The following is a 12,875-nucleotide window of genomic DNA, read 5'->3' as shown; positions in this document are numbered from 1 at the left end:
TGGCTATGAACATGTTCTCAGCATCACAGGAAAAACGTTTTCTTTCAATATCATTCTGCAATCTTTATCCTCTCTGGGATACACATCATACAAACCCTTCTTGAACACTGTTCTAACTTTTCTTTCGTTTCCCCTACTAAACATTGCCACGTCTGGCTTCTTATCTTGCCCTGGAGCTCTACTGCAATTTCCTCTAATATTCCAACCATGTATCTTTCAATTCAGTACAAATTGGCAGTGCTCCTGCAGTTAGCATGCATATATCTTTCCTTTCTTCTGACATGTGCTGCTCCTCCGTCTGCAATGTATCTCTGCAACCTTTTCTGTCTGTAGGAATCTATCCCTTCTATATATTTTATCCTGGAAGTTAAGCAGTTCTGTCAGTTTCCTGGTTAGACCAGGTCTCACAGGCTGCAATTTACTTCATGTTTCTTTTTAGAATCACATACTTGAATTCCTCCTTTCTTGTTTATTATGTCTTTTGCATTCTCAGAGAAAGAAGAGAAGGATCCGGATGCAATGTGTCACTGTCTTTTAAATTATCATTCTTAAACCCATCTTTTTCACTTGCTAGTCATGGCCTCATTATTTCTTTCTGGTTCAATAACAGTTATCCATCAGTGGCTTTTTCCCTGAGTAATGTGTGTTTCCTTTTTATCCTTTTAAACCCCTTTTATTTCATTTCAGATCCAATGTGTATAGTGTCTACAGCTAATACACTTCTTCTTCCACTAGTAGAATAAGTCAGTATTTCAATATAGAAACTCTAAAAGAAAAAGAAACAAATAAAAAAGAAAAAAGATGTTTAAGTTACATTTCCCTTAACCTGCATTTGAAATTATGTTCTCCTTATTCTTTTAGCCACCTTTTCATCTAACAAAATGGCGGTTTTATAAAAATCTATTTAATTGCCAGTTTGTGTCTCCCAGAATATTAGTAGCACTTACACAGTGTTGCTACAGAAAGTAATTTAATTTCTGTGTGCCTAAAAAATAAAGAAAAATTACTGGGCTTTGTGCTATTGAATCATTAAAATGGATTGGAAATGAGGCAAGGGTCAAAAGTGAACTCAGGTTTAGCTTGATCAAAAGCAGAAGCAAAGCAGTAAAATCAGCATTTGTGGTCGGGAACAGCAGGTAATATGTGGTTTATGCCACTTTTAGTGATCCCACAGGAATATTGCATGTTAGGGTAAGCACAGAAAAAATGTGGAAGGTGTATCTCCAGGAACATGGTGGAGGATTTTAGGTAGGCGTGTAGGGCCCTGATTAAAGTAAGAAAGTAAAAGCCTCAATGTAGTTTAACTCAATGTGCATTTAACTCAATCTAGCTATACGTTTACTTCTCTTACCTGACCTGCCAGTCCATAAACGGGCTGCCTTTCCAGCTTTCACCCACCAGGGGTTTCAGCCTTTTCCAGCACAGCCAAGAGATCAGCCTGAAGACTAAAATCTAATCCTGTCCTCTGTTGTTCTTCGATTTGTCACTGCCCAGTGAATGTCCATCCCTGTGGGAACTACTTTCCATGGTTAATGGTTTGTTATAATGTTCTTGGAGGCCATGGAATCAACAGAATCATTATCTGGTTCAATTATTTATTTCATTGGTTGTTTCTGGGCAGGGATTGCCATCTTGCTTTTCATTTAGTTTCCTTTCTTCAACGTTGTCCTTCATGCAGAAAGGTCACCCTTGAGCATATCCAGTAGTCACCTATTCTGCTTCCTAACATGAATGTGGAGGCTTTCATGAGGGCTGCCATCACAGTTTGTGATGGTTTACAGTTGTGATGTGACAGTTTAGCTCAACAAACAGTTCTTCTATGTTTTTTTCTGTGTTACTCCACTGGATTGAGAATGTGTATTTTTTTTTTCTTTAACATTTTTTGGAGCTCCTGCTCCCCACCCTGCCTAGAGATGGGGAGAAATCTTGCAACAAAAATAATTGCAAGTGTACCCTCTCTGTGCAGCAAAGATCAGTGGGCCTGTGAAGTTCTCTTTGACACACAGCAGTAGGACATATGCTGTCCTATCTATAAAAGCCAATCTGAGATGGCAATTTTTTTAGCCAATGGAAGTCTGTGTGTTTCATAAAATGTATTTTAAATTATAATCTGAGTGCTACAGTGCTTCATGGCAATTGCAACATGAATCTGTTGGTTTCTGCTGAAATGCTAGATAGAAGTATAATTGCATAATCCATATAATTTGCATGTTGGCCTCTCATATGCATTCAGATCTGATTAAAATAATCTCTCCTGCCATCCTGTTTGTATATTTGTAAAGGTCAAATGTGTGATTAGGCTTGACTATTCAGCTGCAGGATATAGAGGACTTCTTACAGCATCTGTAATGTGATATCTACAGAAGCCTTTCTGCTTATAAAATGACACTTATTAGTCTTGAGGGTCACGGGTGCATTTTTTTCTTATGTACTTTGCTGCAAGCTGTGGTGCCAAATCCACCTGAGCCAAGGGGTGAACTATGAACCTGAATGCAAGGCTGTGGTGTTCCCTTGGCAATGCTCAATAGTGAAATGCTGTTAGTCTTGAGTTAATTCTCTTTTTTCATCTTTCCACTCATGTTGTACTCAGAACACTTAGTGCAATTGTTATTTATGGGGATGTAAATATAATTCCCTCTATCTTTCCCCTCCTCGAACAAGTGGAACATGGTTCTCAGGGTGTCTAGTGCAGTATCTTTGAATGCTGTAGGTGTTTTCTCTGGGCCTGTGGCCCAGCTACAACTGCCAGGGTAGCACCTGGATGTGTAAACCTGCCAGTAGTTACCAAACATGGTGTGTGTGGTGTGTTTTAAGTGATTTTGACAAATACCTTTTATGTTCCAGAGAAGCCAGAAGGACACAGTTTGTCTTAAGAAGGGTAGTGACATAAATATGTTATGTATATTTCATGGGGATGTATCCATCTGGATATAAAGGAACTATGTTGACAATGGCCTTTGATAGAACGTGAGGTACCCAAAATTTTATTCTAAGCTACATCTCTGTTTTAACATGGAAACTGGAGGCATTGGAAATGTGCAGTCCTGAAAGATACCAAACATGTGAAGCAACAGAGCTTTAGATTCAGGGCTGGGCCTGAGGAGGTCTGAATTTAATTTCCAGCTCTATAATAGATTCTCCATGTTATTTTGAAAAAAATACTTTTGTCATTCAACACCAGAGTGCTCTCTTCCTGTGAACAGGCAAAAATTTTCCAGTGCTGCCTGCAATTTTGTACAGTCTCCTCTAGCACCTCTTCATGCTTTTCTGTAAATCAGAATCTCCTGTGGCACTGCTGCTCTGTATCTTTCTGTACCCTCTGACAGTGTAGCGGTGCAGGTGGCTGCACCTACTCTTTGTCCTGAGGAAAACTCAGCCAGCCAGCTGTGGTGGTCAGCAGCCCAAGTTTAGCATGTGACTTCCAGTCATGGTGAGAACCCGTAAGTCCCTTGTTTTGCCTTTTGCATATGTTCCCCTGATTGGTTAATATTTTGTCTCCTTGTTTTAGGTATGAAGTTATGTAAAGTCATTTTCCTTCTTTACTATGTATTATATCTAGAAAGTTCCGTGTTCCTCGACGCCCCATTGGATCCTTCCCTGAGTCCCTCCTATGTGTTGTTCCCATTAGTTCCCTTCCTGTCAATCCCACCTGCTTGTCTCTATCCCATTGGCTGAGATCCCTTTCCCCACCTATTCTGTACCCAGTATAAGCTGCCTGGTCTCTCCCACTATTTGGCTTCTTGGTTTCTGTCTTTTCATGGGCCTAAACCTGTGTGGAAGGCACACAGACAGTCCCCTCTCTTTACTTCTTTGCTTGTGTGCCTGCTGAACAGCGACAGGAGGATACAGCCCCTTTGGGTGAGGAGCTCTGCCCCTTTTTATTGTGTGATGGGCACTGAGTGCCGCCTTCCAGAGGGGTTTCAAATTGACCTCCGGGCTTCTTTGTGTCGGCACACGAGGGGTAAAACCCCCTTCTGCCAGCTCCCAGTGGCTGGAAACCCCTCCATGACAGGTCTGGTCAGATGCTTCCCAAATTAGGTTGATTGTTACTTTAGAAAGGATAGGAAACATTTAAGCAGACTGACTTTTTTCTACCAAAGGTGAGCTTCTCAGGCATTCATCAGCAATTCAAATCCAACGGGGGCTTTAGATTTGTTCTCTGTGACCCTTGCATAGCTGAATCTATTGGCAGCTACTGGCATGTGTATAATCTGTGTGAAATGAGTTGGTGTTTACATACTGTTTTCTCATCTTGGAGTTACCTTATCCTTCTAATCAATAACGTTGTGGTTATTCGCAGTCTCTGAAGAGGCCAAGAATACAACAATATTGAAAGAATGTGGGTGAAATGATAAAGGCTGAATGATGGATTACACGGGCATTCCTAGTCAGGCTTTGGTTGGTTTGTACCTTCAAACACCATCTATCTTGGTTATTCTATGAATGAATATACATATTTCCTTTTTTTCTTTTTAAAATTTTTTTTAACAAAAACTCCTTCATAATTCTCTTCCTGATTCAAAGTAAAAGAGAATAGTTACACTGAATGAGAATGATACAATGGACAGATGAGACTCTTTCCATTTCTTAATATTCTTTGCCTTTGTAGTAAGAATCATGTGGCTCTCTGGGGAAAAAGAGTTCAGATAGTGTGAAATAAATTCCATCTGGCAGTCACTTCTCCCATCTCCACATCCAGAACTCATTAGAACTAAACAGAATTCTTCAAAATGAAATGAACTTTCTTACTTAGACAGGGATTTGGATTCATTTCGTCCTCTTTATGCAGGACTTTTTACATCCTTCCGATGTAACTTCTCAATTCCTCAAAAATGCATGAAATGGGAAAATTGGGTGCATTTCTGTTTTCCACCTCTGTTAGCAGATTCTTTTGCATGGCTGCACTTGTGACAAATCACAAGCTGCTCCTTCACAAGCCTCAGTCCCACCTGAAGATTTTGCTGTCTGAACCTTGTTTTACCTTACATTAGTTTATAGCCACTTTCATGATCCCACAATGAACTGCTCTTCAATGAAGCCTAAGCCATGCCCCTCCATGGCACCTACCAGTATTACAGGTGTTAACTACCTACACCTGTGTTAATTACAGGTGTTAACTACCTACAGACCCCTTTAGAGAGGTTCTTGCATCAGTTATCCTGTATAGGAGTGTTGTGATTAAAGAAAAGTAGTCAAAACTTTCTTAACTATCCCTGCCTTTCCTGATTGTTTTTCTCCTCCCTTTTTAACAGAATTTACAACTGTTTTCTATTATATCTGAGATTCTGGATTGTCTACAGCTGGATCAGATTTGGCAGGACAATTGCAGTTGGTCAGAGCACTGGTATGATGCAGGTTGGAGTAATCTGTTTAATCTCAGTAAATTAGTAGTCATGGGATGAAATGGTGGAGGGCAGACAAGCCAGGATGCTGATGGGACACATGAGCTCCATGCAGAATTAATGAGTATTTACAGCAGGGTCTTAGGGTCAATGCAGTGGCTCTGTCTCCTGAAAGAAGAGAGAGCCTGTTTTTTTTGCTGGTCTGGTCAATCATATATATAATCCCTCTAACTCTGAAGAATATTTTAGGGTGAATTTGCAAAGAATTCTAACTCTTCCCTTCTAAGAGAAAATTCTTAGAAGCTCAGAGTCCACCAATTACATAAACCTTCTCGTACAATAAAAGGAATATCCTGGCATGACAACTGCTCCCATGCTTTTCCATTGCTCAGAACAGGGGCTGTCTAGGCCCTTAACAAACTGTCAGTCATTGATTATCAGCTTTATGGGATTAGAGCAAGCCACATAAACACATTGAATCATTAACTTTTGATTCCTGAAAGTGCATGGGTTGGTTCTATTGCTTGTGGGTTTTGTGGTCCTTTCCTTTGAAGCTCATTCTGCTTTCTCTTTTGCTTCAGTTTATTTTCATTTTATTTTCATTTTGTTTTGTTTTTTTTAATTGGATTATGGAAGGAGTGCTTGAGATATCGTAACGAACAGATCTTTTTCTGTGCTGCTGTGTTATATGGAATCAGCTGATCCATGCTGACTTCAGTCCCAATTCTGAATACTTACAAAGAGCATTGCCAAGTCTTTTCTATCTCTAATCTCATGACTTCAGGGTGTTACTTCACCCTGCCTAACTTTTCCATTATCCTTTTATTGTCTCTGCTTCAGTACATTTTCCTCCTAGTACTTAGCTTTCTTCAGCAAATAAATTGTTTCTTCTGTTTTTTTAAAGAAACTTATCTGTCCAATGTTCTAGTTTTTTAACTTTTACATAAGGCAGTGTTGTAAACAATTTGCTGTCAAAAGCTTTTGTTTATTTTCCTGAAACCCTCAGGGTGAAAGCAGAGAGTTGATATATGTGAAATTCATCCCTGCTATGGATCAACTAATAGTCTGTCCATAGAATAGGTTATTTTGGTTTTGAATAATAATTTCCATTAAAAGTTGGTTAGTTCAAGAGGAAATCTCAGAGGAGGGTATTTATATCTATGTGTGTATGTATAGATGTAGTAGGTATTCTTCTATAAAAGGAAAAGTATTCAGCAGAGTCCTTCCTGGACTCTGCTTGCATTTTTCTCTGGGTTGGCATTATGTATAATGAGAAAAAGGTAGAAGAGAACAAATTCTAGGAATAAGTCATAGTGCCTTCATTTGTGATGCAGCAGTTTAGGCCTGGAAATGTTTCTGCAATGACTGTTTGAAGCAGAAGTTTTCCTTCAGCTAGGAAAAAAAAAGTCACTGTTCTGAAAACATCTTAAACTTTGATGCAATACCTAGACTGATTCTGTTGTCATTAGCACAGCTTTTTAGCCCTCAGTTTAATTGGTGTCAGCTACTGTTACACAATGTCAATCTGGTGGCAGTTTAAGCCTGAGCAGTATAAATTACAGTGAGGATGGATTTGAAGACTTAAAAGACTTAATTTTTATTTTTTACAAAAGCCTGGAAATACATGGAAGAGATTGCTAAAAAAAAAAAAAAAAAAACACACACACACACAAAAAAGAGACAACTCTGTATACCCCAAATCCTGAACTGCTGCTAATTGAAAGGACAGAAGTGGCTCAGAGGTGTTCATGGGAGCAAAAGGTTATCATTCAAATGGCAACGTTATGACAACCCTCTTCTACCATTTTCTTACAGATACTCTCCTCAAATGGGAAATACCCCGTGCTTAGCAGCTGATCAAAGCAGATGTGCAGTCTCTGAACAAGCTCCTACAGTTGCAGAAATTGCTTCTAGAAAGGCAGCGGCCACTTGCCAAGGGAAAGATAACCCTCTGCCGTGTGAGACAGGATGAGCCTTCCCTTGAAAGCCGTGAAAGGCAGCAGGAGCCCGCGGTACCTCCCAGCTGGCAGAAACATCGCCCTCTTCTGGGAACAGAAATGCGGAGTAAGTTGTTGAGAATGTTTTTCAAAAATGCAAATGAGCTGTTTTCAACTCTTTTATATTTATGACTGTATTTCTGTGAGGCTGATAAGAGTTTTAATTTTGTAGTTACCCCACCTGCTGTTTCATTATTAAAACCTTGGGTCTGATTAATCAAAAATGAATTCTGCAGTCAGATCACAGCAGTTCTATAAAATTTGTAAGCATGACTATACTGTGGAAGATATTCATGACTGAAATAACTTTAAAAGTTTCTGATATGTTTTTAAGTGTCTTATGAGGAAGCAGCATGGAAAAACAGGGGTATTACACCTAGATTAAAACCAAAAACATGTTGCTGCTTTGAGGGATTTTCTTCCCTTTCATATAAAACCCCCATGCCCATACACACTACATGCAAAGGGGGAGAGTTCATGTGACAAGTTATTTTCATGAACATTTGAAGATGTAGATACCAAAAGGATTTGGCTGACAAAATGGCCAAAAATCATGGAAAAGCTTGGCAAATTCAATTCCCTATCTCGCGTAGTTTTAATGCATGCAGTTCTGTGTCTCTAAGGGAAACTGTCATTAAGCCATTTGTTTTAAAACACAAATATTGTATGAGGATGGTATTAATGAATCTTCACACTTAATCAATAAATCTCTTTACATCAGCATTCAGCTTTCACTGGCTCCCAGCTTTCCTGGATACTTTCCTTACAGCAGAAAATATGATGAGAACTTTTCTTGCATGTTTTCATGGCAGTCTTCTTTTGACACTGAATAGCCTTCACTGTCATGTAGCCTGGGGATAATTTAATTCTTCAATTCCTGTGCAATTTCTGCTTCCCTTGCTTATGTTTGTACAGAAGCTAACACCAGAATATTGCTGTGTATCTGGACTTTTTTCCTTTACTGCAGTTGTTAGTAGCTTGTATAGGAGCTCCTGTTAGTTTTTTTCATACTGGTGCTGCCATATTCAGCAAGTTTAATGAGGTAAAAAATGAAAGAAGCTCTGAAAAGCAACTTTGAGGACAGTAGTGTACAGAGTTGAGAGGGACAGTAGGTAACAGCAGAGAGGCTCACACTGAGGATAGAATTCATCTATTACTTTTGCAGCACAAATATTAGCAGAAATAGTGCAGATGGATAACTTCTTCAGACTAATGGTTTCAGTGTAGCTGAACACTGCAAATCACAGCTTTCCCTAGTCTATTAGACTCAGAACAGAATGAAAACAGCTTGTCTGATATCTGGAGCAGCTTAGAGGAACAATTAATAGTAATTCATGAGGAATATGCTATAAGAGGTCTATTAAGATTAAATTTACAAAGGAAAATTTCCAATCACATGAATTACATTTTAAAAAAACAAAATGAACTGGCTTTTGGGAGCCCAGTCCTTAGGTGACCTTTCTGGTTGCAAAGCAATTAGTTCAATGTATAGTGCTTTGGCAGTATAAAAAGTACTGGGGAATGGCAAAATGTTCTGTGGAACTTAGTGCAAGTGAATGGAGTTTTTAAAATAAGGAAAAAAACTGTTAAAACCAGAAGTGCCCCTCACAAGCTCTTATTCTCATCTCATTTATGTGCTGGTTAGCTCAAGGAAAGAGTGTAATTTTGTGAACATGAACTAGTTAAAGACTAACACCAAACTCCTGGAACAAGTCACCTAGCTCCAGATAGCTACCTGCATGTTCTGACTGTAGTGCCATCAGAGGAAGAGGCAGTGTGGTCACGTTTCTTGCTTTTGACTACGTTTCATATCCCAGTGCTGTCTTTGGCAGAAGATGTGGCTGGCTGGAACTTCCCTTTGGGTGTCAGAAGCCCAGTGCTGAGCATCAGCAGCATCATTCAGCATTTTCAGGGAGAACTAAAATGGACGTTAAGATTCTTGAATTTCCCTTGTGAATTATGTGCAATCTTGCATCACCTGCCTTTCTCCTCTTTGCCCTCACAAGACAGCCAGTTACTCTAGAGAATTCTTACCAACAAAATTGAATATAGACTGTTTCAGCTTTTGAAACTCAATTCTCAGCCTCTTTTCTTATATCATGTGAATGTGGTGATATAAAAAGAGATTGAATCTGAAACTTAATAAGTAGTAATAGTAGTAATAAGCTGCTGAATGAGACACCTTGGAGGGATTTAGTCTTTTAAATAGCATTTTTTAAAAAGATTTTAAGTAACGTAAAGCTATACCCGATTGTTTCCAGGGGAGCATGTCGTGATATGTGTATTGTGCTCAGCCTGTGCAGAAAAGGGGTGTGTTGCACTTCAGCATGGAAACATAAGAAATCTAAGTATGGTCCGAGCTACAACTGGCCATTTGTGTCATCTGCAAAGATCAGCTGTGAAACCAAAAAAAGAGACATGTTTTTAAGATATCTGTTCGTTACTTCATGTCATGTTTTAGGTTCTGCACTTTGCCTGAGCAACTGTGTGCATCAGAACAGGCAAAAGTGTGCTTTCCTCTCAGGTCTTTTCAGGAAGATCACAGGAAAACTTTGCTATTCATGATGCTCAGTGATTTCTTATTTTAATTGCAAGGACAGTAGACATCAGTAAGAATGAGGAATATACAACGATCTTTCTTTTAAAGATCTCAAAAATAAGCAAGGTTATTTGAGCACTTATTTGACTTGAGGTATAGAAAATTATTTTTACTCCCATTTTTCTAAAAAGAGTTTAACATAAAAATATGTTAAAAAATTGATCTGGAGGATGTCATGTCATTTTGTATTTATCCACACAGTAAGCATTAGAGATTTCAGTCTAAGAATCCCAACTAGGCTGTGGATGGCATTGGCATAGTGCCATTTCATTCCCTTGGCTAAACATAACCTCTTGTATTTGAACTCCCAAGAACTACAACTTACACAAAAGAAAAGAGAAGTTGTTCTGGGAAATAAATTTCAAAGGGGCCTGACTGCTAAGGCTCTTGTAGAGAGGGGATAGGTCTTCCTATTGCTTCTTCTGGCTCCGACTTACTTGCTGATGCCTTACATCATTAATTTAGAATACTTTGGTTTGGGCAGCTCCATGAATTTTTTTAGCAACTTGGGTATTTAAGTCTGATGCTTAAAGTTAGCAAAGTTGTCCTTTTTTTAGCAATATGGGCACACATCTTTAAAAATCTTAGTTTTTATAGACAGCATCAAAGAAATGTGGTAAGGTAATCAGAACCACAGCAGTACTGGGTAGGGGAAAAACGGGCATGATAACGAGTAGAAAATAATTTGCCATGAATTAAGGAGAAAATTGCCTTAACTGCAGAAACACAAGGTGTGAAATATTGCTTTCTTTTTGGTTTTTATATGTCTCTTCAGTATAAAATGTGTAATGTAACAATTTTAGTTGAATATACTGACCTGGGGAAAAATATTAGTATTTATTAAAAAGCAGTGAATTAGACTTGCAGAGCAGTTAATGTTGCAAGGGGGTCTCTGGAGATGATGTATTCCACCTTTACTGCTGAAAAGGGGTTAAATTAATATCAACATTGAGTTTGAAGTGAAGTAACAACTCATTATTTTCTATCTAATACATTTACTTCTAGCTGAAAATCTAGAAACAAAAAAAGTGGAAACTCTTAACACAGTTCTCTGTCTTACCATGTACTGCCTGCTTCTCGTCTGTGTTCACGGGCTACACTACCTTTAGTTCAAAGGCTTTGCAACGTCAAAGGAACCCAAATATGCACATCTTCACAGTATCAAAGCAAGTTGTGTGGTGGTTGGTAATTTTTCTTGTGAGTTGTTAGGAAAAAAACCATGATAGAACTGGTTTTGCCTCACATCCTTGCTACTGCACTGATGTGGTAAGGAAACAGGTGAGAATTCAGCTGTTTTGACCATGTTCAGTTTCCATAACAGTCTTCTGCCACTTTGAATATTGTGTGAAACAGTGCAAGACATTTATCAGATCTCTCCTGCAGTGATGCAAGACAGTGTAATGGGACAGGACTACGGACTTATTCAAAATCAGTATTGTTATTTCTAATTGTCCTTTATAGCAGAGGGAGAAGTGCTGTGGCACTGACACTCTCACTCCTAGCAGCTGTACCATGCACCAGCTTCCTACGGATAAAATTCTTTGCTTCCCTCAAACCAATTTTCATCCAAAACCACGTTGTGCATGTATGTAAGGTAAAATTTTACATCTGAATTGTTATTTAGAATGTTGCTTAGTGTATTATCTGAGGTAGTTCAGAAATACTAATAACACTTTACAACTGGAAATTAGACTGTTCCTGGACTCGGTTCTATTATCTGGAGTAGATCACTTGAATAAAATACATGTACTGAATTTTTGAAAGTATATTTTGTCTAGAAGTTGAATATGGAGGTCATTATGCATATGTATTAAAATTCTTTGTATGCAAAACTCAGAGAAACAGGAATAGCAAGTTCTCTTTTGCGTGAACATTGCAGCATCCATTTCATTAAAATATGCCTGTTTCATCAGCTCCATGCTGGCAAAATATTAGCATTTAAAATTCATTGATACTGTGTGATCTAGGATTAGATACCGTTTTGTAGGGAGTTTGACCGGATTCAGATTCTGCAATGCTTGATGGGTTTACACTGTGGATTCTGCTTTGGGTCTTCTGCTCCACCTGCTCATCACTGCATCTTAATGTGAAGGATGTTACAGCCTTGGAGTGCTGCTTTATCTGGTGGTTCAGAGTCACCTCTGCTTGGGGAAGCTATGCAGAATTGGGAGCATCTTTGTTGTGAGCCTCTAGGAAACCACTTCAGGCTTTATCTTAGCACTGGGATATCCCGAACCTTCTAGTCCCTGAAACTAGTGACACTTTGCCAAGTTCCCTTAGGGGAGGCTGCATAATTTTAAAGGAATCTTGAAGTTTGCAGTTCTCCTATTGATATTGGTGAATAATCAAGTCCCAGCCAGACGGGCACTGCCCGGGTTTTTCTGTATGTGTAGTCATATTTCTGAAAGCAAAATAAAGTATGCAAAATGTCCTGTCTTAAGTGGTGCCCAGGGCATGTGTTGGTTGGTCTTAAAGCTTTCCAAAAAGCTTTAGTGGGTTTAAAATTCATCAGAACTTCAAAGAATTCTAGGTCCTTATCAGATCAGGAAGGAGGAGAGTGAGTGGTTTGTGCAGCGTGTTCAGGTCGTTCTGTGATTACATTTTTTAATCCCCCCATTTCGTAAAAAGTCCAGGGGAATAGTTTATAACTGAACATCTAATGGAATACACAATACAGCATACAGTAGACTTTGATAGGAAAATGTATCACTGGAGGAGTTCTCACTGCTGCTTTCAGTCACAGGCTAGGAATGTGCCAGATACAGCTTGAGATTTGATTTGATTCATTACTCAGGCCTCTGACTGCACCCAGATACAAAACAGACTAAAGCAGTATTCCTTGGCTGAGAGGCCACCTGGAAGTTATGGGAGGCAAGCAGGTAGAGCAGCTCCAATCATAGAATCATAGAATGGTTCGGGTTAGAAGGGACCTTAAAG

General features: G+C 39.0%; 1 long non-coding RNA gene across 2 annotated transcripts in view; it reads left to right on the top strand.

The window, feature by feature from the left end:
* The first annotated feature begins 3,755 nt into the window (after nucleotides 1-3,755).
* The window catches only part of LOC138112322 (uncharacterized), a 48,532-nt gene continuing 39,412 nt past the window's right edge, over nucleotides 3,756-12,875 (top strand). The window contains exons 1-3 of one of the 2 annotated variants that reach the window (XR_011151682.1): nucleotides 3,756-3,858; nucleotides 5,253-5,355; nucleotides 7,158-7,406. This is a non-coding gene — a long non-coding RNA (uncharacterized lncRNA). The remainder of the gene's footprint in view (nucleotides 3,859-5,252; nucleotides 5,356-7,157; nucleotides 7,407-12,875) is intronic. The other variant, XR_011151681.1, reaches the window with a different exon arrangement.

Source organism: Aphelocoma coerulescens, chromosome 6, assembly GCF_041296385.1.
Source record: "Aphelocoma coerulescens isolate FSJ_1873_10779 chromosome 6, UR_Acoe_1.0, whole genome shotgun sequence".
NCBI lineage: Eukaryota > Metazoa > Chordata > Aves > Passeriformes > Corvidae > Aphelocoma > Aphelocoma coerulescens.
Note: the sequence above shows the minus strand (reverse complement) of the source record. Positions and strands in the feature narration are given on the sequence as shown.